This window comes from Marmota monax, unplaced genomic scaffold (assembly GCF_021218885.2).
Source record: "Marmota monax isolate L192 unplaced genomic scaffold, Marmota_monax_Labrador192_F-V1.1 WCK01_AAM20220418_F8-fsc00260, whole genome shotgun sequence".
In the NCBI taxonomy this organism is placed as follows: domain Eukaryota; kingdom Metazoa; phylum Chordata; class Mammalia; order Rodentia; family Sciuridae; genus Marmota; species Marmota monax.
In genome coordinates, this window is record NW_026694062.1 from 180,564 (window position 1) to 197,385 (window position 16,822).

The 16,822-nt window shown below is 33.2% G+C and overlaps 1 protein-coding gene and 1 pseudogene across 4 annotated transcripts in view; one reads left to right on the top strand and one right to left on the bottom strand.

Moving 5' to 3' along the window:
* Nucleotides 1-16,822, top strand: part of LOC124106562 (zinc finger X-chromosomal protein) — a 68,872-nt gene that overhangs the window by 4,903 nt on the left and 47,147 nt on the right. Inside the window, exon 1 of one of the 4 annotated variants that reach the window (XM_046464225.2) lies at nucleotides 549-4,418. The exons of the other annotated variants lie outside the window; for them this stretch is intronic. The gene's annotated coding sequence lies outside the window, so the exon portion shown is untranslated. Of the gene's footprint in view, nucleotides 1-548; nucleotides 4,419-16,822 lie in introns of those variants that run through there. 4 annotated transcript variants of the gene reach the window in all.
* Nucleotides 13,739-15,254, bottom strand: LOC124106563 (dnaJ homolog subfamily C member 2-like; annotated as a pseudogene).

Below are 16,822 nucleotides of genomic sequence, written 5' to 3' on the forward strand. Positions count from 1 at the left end.
TCCATTGACTTTTACCATTGAGTACCTGTAGTAAATATTTCAATTTAGCCATTATATTTTTATCTGTGAATTATCTTCTAGTTCTTCATAATGTCTGTCTTTTTATATTAACATTTTATTACATATTGTTTTGTAGTTTATTTTGTGTTTGGTTACATGTGATGCCTGTGTTCTTTGGGTTTTGTTTTTGGAGATGTATTGTATTCATTGGAATGGGTTTTCCTTGAGATGTTTATAAAGTGGGCATTTGAAAAATCAACTGTCTTTGCTAATCTTCATAGACTGTATGCCTGGAATGACCTTCATTAATCATACCAAAAAGAAGACTAAAGGTCTTTTTAGACATCGTTTTTCTTGGGCTTGTATGTATGCTTTTTCCCAATTAATTTTACCACATATGTGGCAACTTTTTAAAAATTTTGATAGTGGTGCTAGGGATACAAAACAGGGCTATTGCATCCTGGGTGAATGTTCTACCACTGAGATATTAATTTCAGCCAGCCCTCTTGTGGCTGGCTTTTTATTTTTTATTTTTTCTTTTGATACAGGTATCTCCTTATATTACTAAGGGTGACCATGACCTTGTCCTGTCCCAGCTTCCCAAGTAGTTGGAATGCAGGCATGTACCACATACCCAGCTATATGTCCCTTTTTAAATATTTTTATTTTCCACCACAGTCTGACCTTGCTGCTGCTTTGGATTTAGCTGTTGTAGTAGATTTCTGTTTCTGTAATCTTTACCTCTAGGCCCAGAATCTTTGAAGTTTGACTCTTTTTCTTCCATCCTATGAAAGGTTTTAGGAATTCATTGACTTTCATTGCTCAGAATTGTTTCTGGGAAGTAGTTGTGCAAAGGTGAACAAAATGCCATGAAATTTCCTATTTTTGGTGTATTTTTTCCTTAGCTTATCATTTACTTCTTACTAGAGATCTTTATAGATTTCCCACAGATCCACTTTAGTCATTATACTATTGCTTATTTGGTGTTTCTACTAGGGAAACCAGGTCCTTTAGTCTTCAAGTCTCCGAGTTCTGACTTTCTTCTTAGTTTTTAGAATTATAGCTTTTAACTATACCTGATTTTACTAAAAACAGACCAGCATGGACAAGAGCAGAGTATGGTATCAAGGATGGTAGGGTGTTCCTTTACTATTAAGAATAATCTCTTTGTGATCTACATGATCTTCTATTTCTTTATTTTTCCGTAAGATCATTAGAACCTTTTTAGGTGTTGTCAAAGCACTTGGCATATTTCAAGAGAAAAGAATAAATATTGATATACCTTATTAGATTGGGCTGAGGTGTTTGGTGTATTTCTGTGGTTCCCTAAGGAGACGTCCAGAATTTTTCTTTGCTACTCTGAATCGGTGGGTATATTGTTTTAGGCATAAATGTTGTAGAAACTTGCCGTTCTCCTTTTTTATGCTCACAGGACCCATCTGTAATGCTCTAAGAACCTAAGGAGATAGGGGGAATATTTCTTTTCCAAGAAGATTTTGTAAGTGCAAGTTTAAATTTAGAATTAGACAAAAAGAAAAAACAAAAAACAGTTATGTCACGATTAGATGGTAATGCTAATAGGATCGATTTAAGATTTATGATTTCTTTTATTTTCATTTTGCAGTTTAATTGGTTGGGGTCAAATAAGAAGAGGAGTGACTATCAAGCCAACAATACATGATGAATGAAGAATAACAGTTATTATTTAACTGTTTAACATATTATTTATGTTTTGATGAAACCAGAATTTTCTAAACAACCTAGGGGTACATTTTAAAGCAAAAACTAGGAAATTTATTTCACATCTCATTACTTTAGAAGCTGTCAGGTTATTTTCATTTTTGTTAGGAAATCTTAATATATGCCACTTAAATAGCAGGGTCTCTAATAAAATATAAAAATTGGCATGTAAATGGACTTAATCTATATTTTAGTAGAAGTTGATTACTGCCAATCATTTTCAGATTTATATGTCAATGCAGCTTTGAAATGAAATTGGGTAGTACAGCCAGGTTTTGCTGTGTCACATATGAGTAAATTTGCTTGAAATAAAGTTTTTCTTCTTAATTTCTCATGATTCATGTTTGAGTATTGCCAGGATTCAAGGACCAGTAGAAATTTAAAAAGATGTGTTCTTGAACACTGGCTCTATTTTTACCTCCATAAGAGTGGCTCAAATAAAAAAAAAATTTTTGAGCCTGATATCTGATTTACATTGGCCAAGCTTTCTGGAAGTCTGCTTTCAGGGAGCTGATGACAGCTTTATTCATCTTGTTTCTTGATGCCCTCAGTTTTTTCCTTTTTTATTACTACTAATCCCCAACAGTTCTTCCCTGTTGGAAATACTATTACACAAAATACTTCTAAATAAGTTCATGTTTAACCTTAGTATAATGTCATAATCTTATTAAATTGATATGCTTAGAATGTTTCTGCTAGCAATAAGGAAGTAGGGTTTTTTGTTGTTTTTTTTTCCACATAACCATTTAAAATTAATGAAATTGGGGGAAAAAGCCATTAGAAGGCAAAATATTGATATTTTTAAATAAGCAGTATTACAAGTGCTTTGTTAATTCCATTTTTAAACCTAAAAATTCATTGGTTATCCAACTAGTCAGTAATAACTGTTTAGAAAACTTGTGATTGTGATATTATAGATTTAATGGGTTATAGGAATATTTTATAATATTGATTATATTGTGAAAAATCTTAAGGATGACAGACAAATGCATTCAGACCTTTGATTTCAGAGGCTTCACGGCCACAAGAGTTCTTCTATAAAATTCATAGTAAGAATTCTTTTCTTTTAATATGAACATGGTGGTGCAAGACTATCCCAGCAACTCAGTAGGCTGTAACAGAATGATCACAAGTTTGAGATGGTTGTCTCAAAATAAAAAAATAAAATAAAAAAGGGCTGGAACATACATAGCTCAGTGGTGGAAGGCCTCTGGTTTCAGTTTTCTGTACTAACACAAACACACACAGAAAATGCTTATAATTGGATCACTTTATGTACACTTATATCAAAGCCTCATTTTACACCACAAATACTATTTTCACTTATTAATTATACTTTAATAAAAAAAACTCATGTAATCCAGTCTTTCCCAGAAAATACTCTGTCTGCTGTTAAGTGAATACTTACTTTTTATGGTTGGCACGATTTTGAGTTACTTATGTATAGTGATTTGTCTAAAAGACCCCGCAGGTTTATTTCCTACATTTTACATTGAAGAAATTGAAGCCAAATTAGATAGGAAGTTTGCCTCACCTCATTAGTAAGAAAACTATTGTTCAAACCTCAGCAATCACCTTCAACCATAAAGTTAACATTTTTCCAGTGTTGGCTGTATTGGTTTATATCTAAATAGTGAGTTTTGTACTTCTTAAAAGCTTTTCATTCCTTTTTTTCTGTGGTTTTTATTATTGAGAGTATTCCTTTATGACGGGGGTGTGGTGTTGTTTTTTCTTTGGTGGGGGGTGTCTTAGTCTTTACATATGTTGAGGCTGTAAAAATAAATTGACAAAATATGTCTTTATGAAATAAATATCCAATATTAATGTTTTGGGTTACTATTAGCTTACTGCTGTGAATGTATCTACACTAGCACAATTTTAGTTAGCATTTCCCTGGCACATATGTATATTTTTTTCATTCTTTGGCCTTTTTACAGTCAGTTTTACATACCATCTATTATATCATTTCAGGCTTCTATTTCTGCAGAAGATAAGAGAAAATATACATTCATATGTGCCTGTAATATAATGGATAAAAGAGTATTTTACGAAGTTTTGTTGTAGCATAACAGGGGAGTAGCCTGTGATGTATTATTGGTTCTTTGCCAGCAATATGCCTACAGATTTGCTACCACATTTTATACTATATTTTACGTAGTACTTGGACTACAATAAAATCATTTTTCCCCAATATATTAATTACTTAATTTTTACTTGTTCTTTTTAGATTACAGTAAACTGGAGATGAACAGGTAGAGCCTTTAAAAATATTCTTTCCTCTATATCTAATAACAAATGGTTTTTATATAGAACTTAATTCTGGAGTTTGTTATATAGCTCAGTGTTAGAGTGCCCTAGTTTCTATCGCCAGTACTGGAACAGCAGCAACAAAAATATAAAAACTCATAGAATTGAAGTTTATGGGGTACTAGAGAATAAAATTATTCTCTGATTTACTTATGACTAGATAGCATTCCAAGTCTTAAGGAATGATGTTGTTTGGAAGGAAGTGATTTTAAAATATGGGCATATTTTTAAATATATTTATTCCTTTTGCAAATGTAAAAACTTGCTTTGGAATATAATTCCTCTTTTGTCATTAGTGACCAGCTTCTGGTGTAGGAATAACCAGTGTTTAAGGCTGAGGTGGAAGGAAGCAAGGCAGCTGAAGCTAACAGGTAACTGACTGAATTTTAACTCAGAAGTAAAAAATAAATAACAGGTAAAGAATGTCACTGTTGATAATATTGGCAGTAGTAAAGAATTATTTGAATTCTTAGTATGTAAGATAATATTTTACTAAATAAGACCATTTCATTTTGTGTTTAAATGTTAATAAATACATAAATTTCAAATATTACAGATTTTTTTTATCTGGGAGGTGTAACTGCAGAGATGCGAAGTATTTAACCTTCCTCTGTCCACATTAAGTAATTAAGATATTTTAAAAATGCTTGTTATATTCTCGGTGTACCTAAAGTCTAGTTAACTCTTCTGTTCTTTAAAAAAAAAAAAAATCTACAGCATGGCTGTTTCCATACCTGTGGTTTGTAAAAATATATTAATTATTCTTAAGTTGTCCAAAGGTTGGAATCTTATAAACATCTTCTTCCTAAAAATGTACCTTTGTAAATGGAAGACTGAATCTACATGTAGTATTTGAATTATAGTTTACCCCCGGATCTTCAAAGAATTGGTTCTGGTAAACACACCCTTGCCATACTCATATGCAGCAAAATCTGAGAATGTTCACTTTTATGATACACCATGTGGTTTCCATATAGCCAGTGTATCCCCATCTATATATTTTTAAATCATCTCTTGTTTACTACTACAATGTGAATGCATTTGTAAATAGTCATTTTTGTTGTGTTTAGGGAATAATGATCATAATAAAATTGTGTTTGGTATGTTTGCAACTTTTTTTTTTTTAAGTATCTTCAATCTGTTGGTTGGTTCAGTTTGGATGCAGAAACCAAATATACAAGTCTATCCTTTCATTAACAAGGTGGCACATGCCTGTAATTCTAGTCACCCAGGAGACATGGGCATAAGTTCAAAGACATCTTCAGCAATTTAGCAAGACCGTATCTTAAAAAGTTAAAAGGATTGAAGATGTAGCTCAGTGGTTAAGTGCCCCTGGGTTCGAAAAAGTAAACCCAAAACAACTAGAATACAGAAAGTTAAATATTGGAAGAAGGATCAGTAATCTTGTTGGTAAATTTTAAAAAAAATTATTGGCTGAATTTAGATTGTTTGCTTTTTGCTATTTTGAGTTTTTAATATACCATGATGTATTAAAAATTAATTTCAATTGAGTCTATTAATTTTAATCTAGTGTTTCATTCCTGGAATAAACCTTAGTGTATATTGTTTTGAGTGCGTATCTTATTTTTGAAATATTAGTCTATAGTTTGCCATTTTTATCATCTTAGTTTATTTTGGTATGAGAATTACACTGACTTGGTAATTAATATGAATTGAGCCATACTTTCCTTTTCAATATTTTGAATGAGCTTGTAGAATATAGTATTATTTCATTCAAGAAGGTATTAACTAAGCCTGGTAATTTGTGTTTATTCTTCTTTCTTTCCTTCCTAGCTCTCTCCATCATTTTCTGTTCTTTTTTGGAAATGTTTGAATTTGTTTAGTATCTTCCAAAAATGTGTCTATTTCATGAAAAATTGTGAATTATTTGGTATAATTGTTTATTTTATTCTTTCACTCTCCCTTTGATGTTATTGACTGTCATCATTTCATTATTGACCTAATTTTAGTAATTTGCATTTTCTTTTAATGACCTAATATTTCATTGAATGGACATACTACTTGTTTATTCACTCGTTGAAGGAAATTCGGATTGTTTTTACTTTTTAAAAAAACAAATTGCCTGGGCATATGGTAGGTACTTTTCATTGTTTGAAGAATTACCAGACTTTTCAAAGCAAGTATACTATGTTACACTCCTTAAGTGTACTATTTACACTCCAGAAGTTTTGAGAACACTGATTTCTTTTTGTGTTTTTTAGCATTTTTTATTACTTTCATCCTGGTTGCTTTGTGGGTGTGAAGTTATAAACCCATTGTGATTCTGATTGTATTTTCTTGATTAACAGTAATGTCATGGAGTTTTTTGTTTGTGCAATACACTGCATTCTTAATTTGCCTTTTGGTTATTAGTATGTTTTCTTTGGAAAAACTGCTATTCCATTGCCTATATAAAATGTGTTTAGTATTGAATTAGAAGATATCATTTGATAGTCTTTTGCACATGTTTTGATTTGTAAATGTCTTTTCCCATTCTGTGATTTGGTTTCATTTTCTTGATAGTTTTCTTCAAAATACAATGTTTTTTATTTGGATATGTTTGATTTACCTATTTTTGTTTTTGTTCATTATTATTTTGTTGATTATTTGCAGTAATATATAAGACTTCTTTACAAATGCATAGTCATGAGTATTTATTCACTTTTGTTCTGTTTTCAAGATTTCCTTTGAATCCTGGCAATTACTTATAAATTTTAAAATATTTTTGTCACGGGAATCAGGGATTATTGTGTTTAATCTGTTAGGTCAATTAGTATTGTCATTTAAAACAGTGTTGCTTTCTCATCCATGAAGATAGAATATTTTCCAACTATTTAGATCCTTTTTTTTTTTTTTGAAAAGAAAAGAAAATTTTATTTTTTATTTATTTATTTATTTTTTGTCGCCACTTTTTTTTTTACTGTTGGTTGTTCAAAACATTACATAGTTCTTGATATATCATCTTTCACACTTTGCTTCAAGTGGGTTATGAACTCCCATTTTTACCCCATATACAGATTGCAGAATCACATCAATTACACATCCATTGATTTACATATTGCCATACTAGTTATTTAGATCTTTTATTTAAGATTTTTCTTAAAAAAAGACGTGTGGTGCATATGTTTTTGTACTTTTAGGAGGGTGGGATTTGGGTTGTTTCCAGTGTTTGTTTTAAGTAAAATTACTTGGTTAGTTTTGATGTTGAAATTCATCTATTGCTAATGCATAGACATGTATTTTTTATGTTTTGTTTTTTTAATTGTAGTAAATTCAAGTAACAATTTGCCATCTTAACCTTTTTTTTTTTGGTGTGTGTGTGTGTATTCTTTTTCTATTTGGAATTGAACATAGGACCTCCTGTATGTTAGGCAAGTAGTTTTTCACTGAACTACATTCCCAGATCCCATTTTAACCATTTTCAGTTGCACAGTTTAATACTTTTAAATTATTTATTATGTTATATAGCCATTACCACTATTCATGCCTATATCTCATTTCATCTAATACCCTAGATTTTTAAAATATTTACCTCTTATTCTTTCTGAACTTGTTTATTGGTTATTGTTTATGATAAGAAATTTAGTGGATTCTTTATGTTCTTCTGTATGTAAGATTTTTTTAATCGTCCAATGTATTTACATCATTCTTTCAAATCTAGATTTTTTAAAATTTCACTTTTGTCTACTTGATTATTTTTCATCTATTTGCCTAGAATTTCCAAAACAATGTTGATAGAAGTTCAAGAATATTTTTTTTCCTAATTTAATATTAGAAGGGAAGTGTCCAGTCTTTTGCCATTACATATTAATAGAGTTTTTCTTTATTGTTGTATATTTTTAATCATGAATGGGTGTTAGTTTTTGACTGTATTTCTACTTCCATTTACATGAATATGTGGCTTTTGATTTTTATTATATTCTTCAGATGTACATTAATTAATTTGGGATTTATTATTTTGTTGGTTATTTCACAACAAAATTCCTCATAAGTGTATTTTCTTAAAGCAAAAAAATTCAGGTTTAAGGTGTCAGATTTTTCATAAGGTTTCTTGATTTGCAGATAGCTATCTTGCTGTGTTAGCAGGTCTTTTTCTGTGTGGGCGCATTCCTGTTTTTTCTTTGTAAGGACACTGATTGGATAAAGGAATGCTTAATAGCTTTTTAACTTAAATATTTAAAGGACAGTCATTGAAAGATGGGCCTGTTGATAGAGGGGGTTGTAGGCAAAGGCTTCCACAAATAAATCAGGGGAAGTGAACGCAGTTAAGCTTAGTCTTTTATCCCGCTAGGTCTGTATAATGCTTTTTTAAAAATGATACTAGATTCCAATTGCTAGTATTTTAGATTCATATTCATAAGAGTTACTTGTAATTTCGAGACAGGGTCTTCCTTATCCTAACCGGCTTCAGATATGATAATTTTCCTGCCTCTGTCTTCTCCATTGGTGGGCTCCTCTGAATTTATGTTAATAAGTTGGTTGGGACTTCTAGAGAGTCATTAGATGGGGTTAGTTACCAAAGGACCAAGTAATTAGAGTGCTAGTATTTTCACCCCCTCGTTGACCTTTGGGATTAGAAGATTAGAATTTGAGCTCTATAAAAACTCTTAAAAAATGGAACCTTGAAAGCTTCCAGTTTTGTAAAGATTGCTGGATTTTCTTGGAAAACTTCCAGGAGGACTGCCTGGGAAAGCAAAATGCCCAGAAACAAGAATGAAAACCCTGTGCCAATCCCAGGCCTGCAATACTTTATCTTATGGGTCTCCTTCATTTGGCTGCCCTGTAGTTGTATTTTTCAGTAAATCAGCAAAGCTGTTTATTTTCTTGGGTTGTGTTATGACTGTTCTAGCAAATGACTGGATTTGAGGAGTAGTAGAAAACCAATTTATGGCCAGTCTGTTAGTCTACAGTGGTCCTGGGTTTAAAACTGGTGTCTTAAGTGGGCATATGTAAGTCTGTGGAGTTTGACAATGGTAAACTTAAATTGAATTTTTGAACATCATTTGGTGTCCAGAGAATTGAATACTTGTTTATTGGTTTTGGAAAACACCCCACTAGGTATATTTAGGAATATTTAAATGTCCTATTTTTTTCTTAAGCTTATTATAATAATTATGGCTTTGTGGAACTTGTCTATTTTATTTAGTTTTCTCACTTGTAATTTTCATAAAGTTTGTAGTAATGCATTGCTATCTTCTTTAATCAGCCCTTTTCCATTATTTTGGCAGGTACTTACTGGTAATATCTATTAATAGTGCTACTGGAATCACTAGAGGAACTTCTATTCTTCTAGCACTTTCCTTTGTTTGGCAGAAGCTACTTCTACCACTTTGTTACTTCGTCTTCTACTCTGAGCCTTTGGCAATCTCGCCCTTAGTTTCAATAGGTTTTAAGTCCTTAGGAGGCAAACCTCTGATCTGATAGCACTTGAAGTTTTCATTATTTTCCTCCAGTGGAGCTAATTAACTTTATCTCTTAATGTAAAGAAGTTTGATAGTTTGTAGTATTTGTAGAAACTCTCTTACTTTCTGTATATCCTTCATCAGTTTTTGTGGGTCCTCAATTATGCTTTACTTTTGATCTCAGTAAATGAGAAATGCCCTATACTAGCAGCGTCTATCTTACCAAAGGTTTTTCTATTAACTCTTGAAAGAATTTGCGGAAGATCTTACTACAAGCAACCAGAATAGAATCATGGACCTATGTTGTCTGTTGACAATCAGGTGTCAGTAAACCAGTCCTGTTTTGCTATTTATTCAGTGGATCCATAATCATTTTATGATGGTCAGGATATTCATTAAAGGCATTTTACTGCCTTTTTTAGCTTTCATGCAATTGGTTTCCTGTAACACTTGATCTTCTTTGTTTGTCCCTGAGAACCTCTCCTTCTTCCCCACCCTGTGTAACTTGTTGTGCAATTTTTCTCTGTCTTTATTAGGATGTGGAGCTGCTTACCTTGGCTCATGTCTTAGCTGGTGCACTTATACTGGCTTAAATTGGCTGTATCTTCACCCTTTGTGGTAGTCACCAGGAGAAGCCTATATTATATCTATGAACATTAGAATTTTTAACCTACCTAAAAAGAATATTTAGAACACTTATCTCTTATTTTCGATCTAAAAGTATTTTTTGCCTACTTTTCTTTACTGTTCTTTTACTGTTTTCTTAATTAACTTTAAAACTTTGTTGTTCAATACATACACATTTAGAGGATTGACCTCTATCATTTTTTGTTTTCTCTGTTAATTTTGTTCTGAATTCAGGTTTATCTTGTATTTACATTTTGCTTCTTTTTGTTGTTGTTGTCTGTTGTTTGCCTGATATATATATGAAAACTAAAAAAGACAACCTGAATATAGCATAGTGATTACTAGAGGTTGGGAAGGTTTGGGGGAGGCAGGTAAATAAGGGAAAATTGATAATGTTCTTTTTCCATCTCTGTTCTTTCTCTTATTCTCTCTATCTTTTCTGCAGAATCCATCCCTTTACTGTCAGTTTACTTATATTGATGACAGTGTTTTTTTTTTATCAGTTCTTTTATTATATATTAGATTCATTTTGGAATGATTATAAAAGGATGGAATATAATTTTTTTTTAAAGTTAGTCCTTATTACTTTTTGGATTAGCCCATGTCAGAGAAAACATTCAACCTTGACTTCTTGGGACTGGCTTATATAGCTTAGCATGGTAATTCTCAGTTCTATCCACTTGCTCTTGTTTTGGAAACCCATTCATGGAATAGTGTACTTGGCTTCATCCTTAATACATACTGCCGATCTGTTAACTTTAACAAAATTTTATGGTTTAGCCTTACTAAGTTGCTAAGGGTGACTTTGAACTCAGGATCCTCCTGCCTCAACCTCCTTAACCACTGCGGGGATTACATGTGTGTACCATGACCCAACCTGCTTGCTCTGTTTTTGTAGCTAAAGGTTTGTTGGTTTTTATCTTTTCAAAAACTTGCTTCTAGGTCTGGGGTTGTCACTCTAGCAAGCCCGAGGTCCTGGGTTTTTGACTCAAAACCATGTAAAAATAAATAAAATAAAAGATATTGTTTTCAACTACAACTAAAAAGTAAATATTTATTTAAAAAAACTATTTCTATTGCAATAATATATTTTATTAACATAGATATGTACACACATGCACCTTCTTTGTCTCTTCTGTAAGTTTTGGTCTCTTCTGTCACATACAAAATATATAGTGTTCTTGCTCACTTTTGTTTTTTCTTAGCTTAGAATATGTATTTCACGCTTTCAATTTCAGTCTGTTGGTGTCTTTACTGGTCTTTTTGTTTTGTTTTTAAACTCATTTCTGCCAGGCTGTATTTTTTAATTGGAGAATTTTAGTCCATTTACATTCAGGATTATTATTGGTACGTTTTTATTGAATTTGTCATGTTCACATTTCTCTGATTGGTTTAAATATTTGTTCTTATAAATCATTGTAATTTGATATTTCACTATTTTGAGAAGATTGTTTCTTGTGTGTGTGTCAGTTCCTCTAGTACCACTAATACTGACACAGGATTTTATAATGATAGTTATCTTTTACTTTTTTTTTTTAAAGAGAGAGAAAGAGAGAATTTTTAATATTTATTTTTTTTAGTTTTCGGTGGACACAACATCTTTATTTTATTTTTATGTGGTGCTGAGGATCAAACCCAGCACCCCACCCATGCCAGGTAAGCACCCTACTGCTTGAGCCACATCCCCCGTCCTATCTTTTACTTTTAATATAGAATTCCCTTTAGCTTCATTTGCAAAGCTCATCTGTTAGTGACAAATACCTTTAATGTTTCTTTGACTTAGAAAGTCAGGAGTTATTACCCATTTTTGAAAGATAGCCTTAATAGCTATAGTATTCCTGATTCGCAGTTAAAATTTCAGGAATTTGTGATTTTATTCTCTCCTGGCCTTACACAATTTCTGTTAAGATATTTATTTATTATTAACTTAATGGGAGTTTCCTTGAATGTGACTTGGCATTTTTCTCTTTGATATTTCAGAATTCTTTTTTGTCTTATACATTTGGCAGTGTAACTGAAATATATCATAATAAAAATCATTCCTGATGTGTCTGTTTGGGACTTCCGATTACCGCACATTCATAACTTTTCCAAGAATGCAGAAATTTTCAGTTACTAATGCATTGAACAGCTTTTCTACGTTGAATGCATTTCTTTTGTGTATTCTAAAAATGCCACTAGTTGATCATTTAATGGTAACCCGAAGATTTTGAATGCCATCTTCATTCACTCATTGTTTGACTAGGTTCTTGAAAAGTCTTGTTTCTTTCTTTTTTTATTTTAAACATATTTATAAAACTAAGAATTTGCAAGTTTTAAACTACTGATCCTTAAAGGAAAATACAAAAATGAATTTGGAAATTTGAAACAAATACTGCGTCATACAAGAATAAGGCCCTGATGATCATTTTAACGGTTGATCTTTGTGCTCTGAAAAATTATTTTGGAAGGAGAACTTTGATACAATAAATATAATTCTTAAAATGAAAGTTTATATAGTATTTTCAGTTATATTATAAAAATGCACACAATAAAGATTGTCATTATGTCATTTCTTTTTTTTTTTTTTTTTTTTTTTTTTTTTTTTTAATTTTTTATTGTGGGTTGTTCAAAACATTACAAATTTCTTGACATATCATATTCCACACTTTGATTCTAGTGGGTTATGAACTCCCACCTTCACCCCATACACAAATTGCAGATTCACATCAGTTACACATCCATTGATTTACAAATTGCCATACTAGTGTCTGTTGTGCTCCGCTGCCTTTCCCATCATCCACCCTCCCCCCTCCCCACCTCTCCCCTCCCCTCCCCTCCTCTCTCTCTACCCCCTCCACTGTATAACCCTGAGGGTCTCCTTCCATTACCGTGCAATTTACCTTCTCTCTCCCTTTCCCTCCCACCTCTCATCCCTGTTAAATGTTAATCTTCTTCTCCTGTTCTTCGTCCCTACTCTGTTCTTAGTTACTTTCCTTATATCAAAGAAGACATTTGGCATTTGTTTTTTAGGGATTGGCTAGCTTCACTTAGCATAATCTGCTCTAATGCCATCCATTTCCCTGTAAATTCTATGATTTTGTCATTTTTTAATGCAGAGTAATACTCCATTGTGTATAAATGCCACATTTTTTTTATCCATTCATCTATTGAAGGGCATCTAGGTTGGTTCCACAGTCTTGCTATTGTGAACTGTGCTGCTATGAACATCGATGTAGCAGTGTCCCTGTAGCATGCTCTTTTTAGGTCTTTAGGGAATAGACCAAGAAGGGGAATAGCTGGGTCAAATGGTGGCTCCATTCCCAGCTTTCCAAGAACTCTCCATACTGCTTTCCAAATTGGCTGCACCAATCTGCAGTCCCACCAGCAATGTACAAGTGTACCCTTTTCCCCACATCCTCGCCAGCACTTGTTGTTGTTTGACTTCCTAATGGCTGCCAATCTTACTGGAGTGAGATGGTATCTTAGGGTGGTTTTGATTTGCATTTCTCTGACAGCTAGAGATGTTGAGCATTTTTTCATGTACTTGTTGATTGACTGTATGTCCTCCTCTGTGAAGTGTCTGTTCAGGTCCTTGGCCCATTTGTTGATTGGGTTGTTTGTTCTCTTATTGTCTAATTTTTTGAGTTCTTTGTATACTCTGGATATTAGGGCTCTATCTGTCATTTCTTGACTCTACTTGCATTTAACCCTTGCTCTTGAACAGCTTTCTTTGCTTTTACCATATCGACGAGATCCTTATTCGTTTCATGCAGTCCTTCTTTGTCCTGCCAGGAACTGCTTCTGCTGTTTTTTCCCATCTTTTAGGTGTATTGACTGGGTATGTTTTTCAAAGCTTCTTCCAAAAGCTTCTGTTCTTCTGCTGTCCAAGGGTTGAAATCTGTGCAGGGAACTTCAAATCATTCTGCAGGTGTTGCATTATCTGCTTGAGGTACCACTCCATTTTCTTTTTTAAATTTATTAAAAACTTTTTTTGTTTATGTCTCTTTTTTGATGAGGGTCAAGTTTCCAAAGACTGTTTGCTTTGCCAGTAACATCTTTGGCATTTTTTTTTTTTTTTTTTGATGCCAGAAGAGGAATGTATGTTCATATAATTAGCAATAACTTCCCATCTTGAATTGTTCCAGCAGGGAAGATATTCAGTTTTAATTAGCAATTGCAGATCATCTTCTGACCAATTTTTACTGTTACTTCCACCTCCACCAGTTGATTTCTCTGCATTTTCCGATGCTTGTTGAATACAAGCCTCAGCTTCCTCTTTTTCTTTCCTAATTTGTTCATTTATTTCTTCTGTTTTTCCAGAGCAGCCTTTCCTACTTCTTTTGTAGATGATGTGAGTGTTTCTTTCAAGCACTGTAAACTTGCTACTTCAAGGCGATCACAAAGTTTTTCCACTTCTTCCATCTTTTATCCCATTCTGCCTCATCTGAAAAAGTGATTCCAGGTCTTGCATGAGTTACGAAGTTTTTGCCTCTCTTTTTTAATAGCTTTTTTCTGGATATCTTTTTCCTTCTTTGCCCATATCGCTTGCTGTCTAACTTCCTCCTATTCTTTCTCCTTAGCAAACCGAGCCACTTCTAATTCAGCTTGACTTTGTTTTTCTTCAGCTTCTTGTTCCTTCCATTTGACTTCTGCTTTTGCTTTCTTTTCTGTTTCTTTCTTGGCTTTTTATTCTTCCTTAACTTTTTTTATCCTTGGATCACAGCTATAGGCATTGTCAACTAATGTTCTTATTCTGTTCATTTCTTCTTTTTTTCTTTGTGCCCTTGTTGCTCTGTTCTGCTTTTCAATCCATCTTCGCTCATCACGACATTCTGCCTTCTGTTTTTCTTTTTCATCTAATAAGAAAATTCTCTCCAAGAGTCAAAATTATACCAGAAAGAATAAAATGCATCTACATCTTCAAATGATGAATTCATATCACCAAGTTTAGGGACATTTTTTTTTTTTTTATTTGATCATCTGGAATTCCTTTCAAACACAGGAGAAAACACTTCAAAGAAATTATCCTTTGCTTCACTTTTAGAAGGAACTGAGTTATCAAAAGTAGGATCTACACTGTTAAATGCTTGTCTTTTCACTGGATCAGATAACATTTCCTAAGCTTTAGTTATACAAGTGAAGTAAGTAATCCTTGTCTCCTTCTTTTATTGGTTCACCCTCTGCTTTCCATTTGTGTGGGTGATGTTTTAAGACCATTGCTTTCTCTCCTCTGACCTAAATATCCATTCTCTACAGTGGAGAGCAGAACATTCTCGAGCTGCTTTGATCTGTCTCTGTGTAGCTTTGTATCTTACATGGCCAAGTCCAAGCACTGCATAATGATCTTGGTTCTTCCATTCTTTTGGATCAAGTGTTTTAAGTATGGGAAACTCTTCCAATGCAATTCCTCATCTACTGATTCCTCTGGTAACTCCTTCTTATCCTCCAGTTCCTGAAAAGAGGCAGAAGCATTTCTGGTTCTCCTCTTAATAAAAACTTCAAACCATCTTCCCATAGGTTCAACTTGACAGAGGTCAGAGCATGGGTGATGGAGGTGCCCTGACCGTTTGCGACGCTCAGAAGTCTTGTTTTCAGTTTTAAATTTATGTTCTGTTTGATTAAGTCTGTTGTTGAAGTTGTCCATTGTGGCTTTATTGACTTATTTGTAAGCTCATTTCTAAGATTTCTGTTCAGTTGTTTTTCGAGATCCTGTTGTTTTTGTTTAATTTCTTATGTATTGTTATTCTGTTTTTATTCAACTCTCTGGATTTTCTTGAATCTCATTGAGCTGCTTCATAATCAATTTTGAACTTCTTTATCAGGCATTTTGTCCATTTCTTTGGAATATGTTCTAGAGAGTTACTATGTTATACTGGAGGCTTTACTTTTTTTTTTTTTTTGTCTTTATTATACTCCTGAATTAGCATTTTCACATTGGTGTTTCATTTATCTACCACTTATGGGGTGGCCTTCATAGTATCTTTTTCCTGAAGATGTATATGGAGATATTAGTTCAGTTTGGGCTTTTTAGTAGTTTTTTAAAAAGTTTTTTAAACTGTAATTAATGACTGAGACACAGTGCATATTATACTGGCAAAGACCCACTGTCTTTGCATGCTATTCATTGTTCAGAATTCTAGCAGCTCAGTCAGGTGTGAAGCTCTCAGCAGTGGTAATAGCTTCCCTGTCTTGATGATGCAGGTTTTTTTTCTGTTCCTGTTGATGCAAGCTTTGTTATAGCACAGAATATTGGAAGTGGTAAAAAGCCTGTGGTAGTAAGGAACTTGAAGCATCTGTCCTCAGATTAAGTACTAGTGCTGGCTTAAATGTTCCTTGGAGAGAGGTGGTGATAGGAAACACAGAATCCCTTTCTTAACCCTGTCAGCATCATGAGTTCAGATATATTAAGAAAATTGGATGAGATTTGGAATCATGGTGTTCTTCCGTATCTTCAGGAGCTGGAGGAGCTGGGGTTTTAGCTGGGACCAGGGTTTTCCTCCTCTGCCCTTTTAGAGGCAGTGGTTGTAGCTGGACATCTAGACCCTCTGGCATTCAATTGTATACAGGACAGCAAACGGAAATGTGGCATTCACTCAGTCCTTTCAGCAACAGATGCCTAAGTAAGGAACATGTTGGTAGCTATCTGCTGTCCCAATGTTGGCTAGTCCACGTATCACTGGCTATGCCTTTTATCTCAAAATACAAGTACCCTGATCCGACTCTCAAGGTCATGTCTTCCCTGTCATAATGTCTGTCACCTGCAG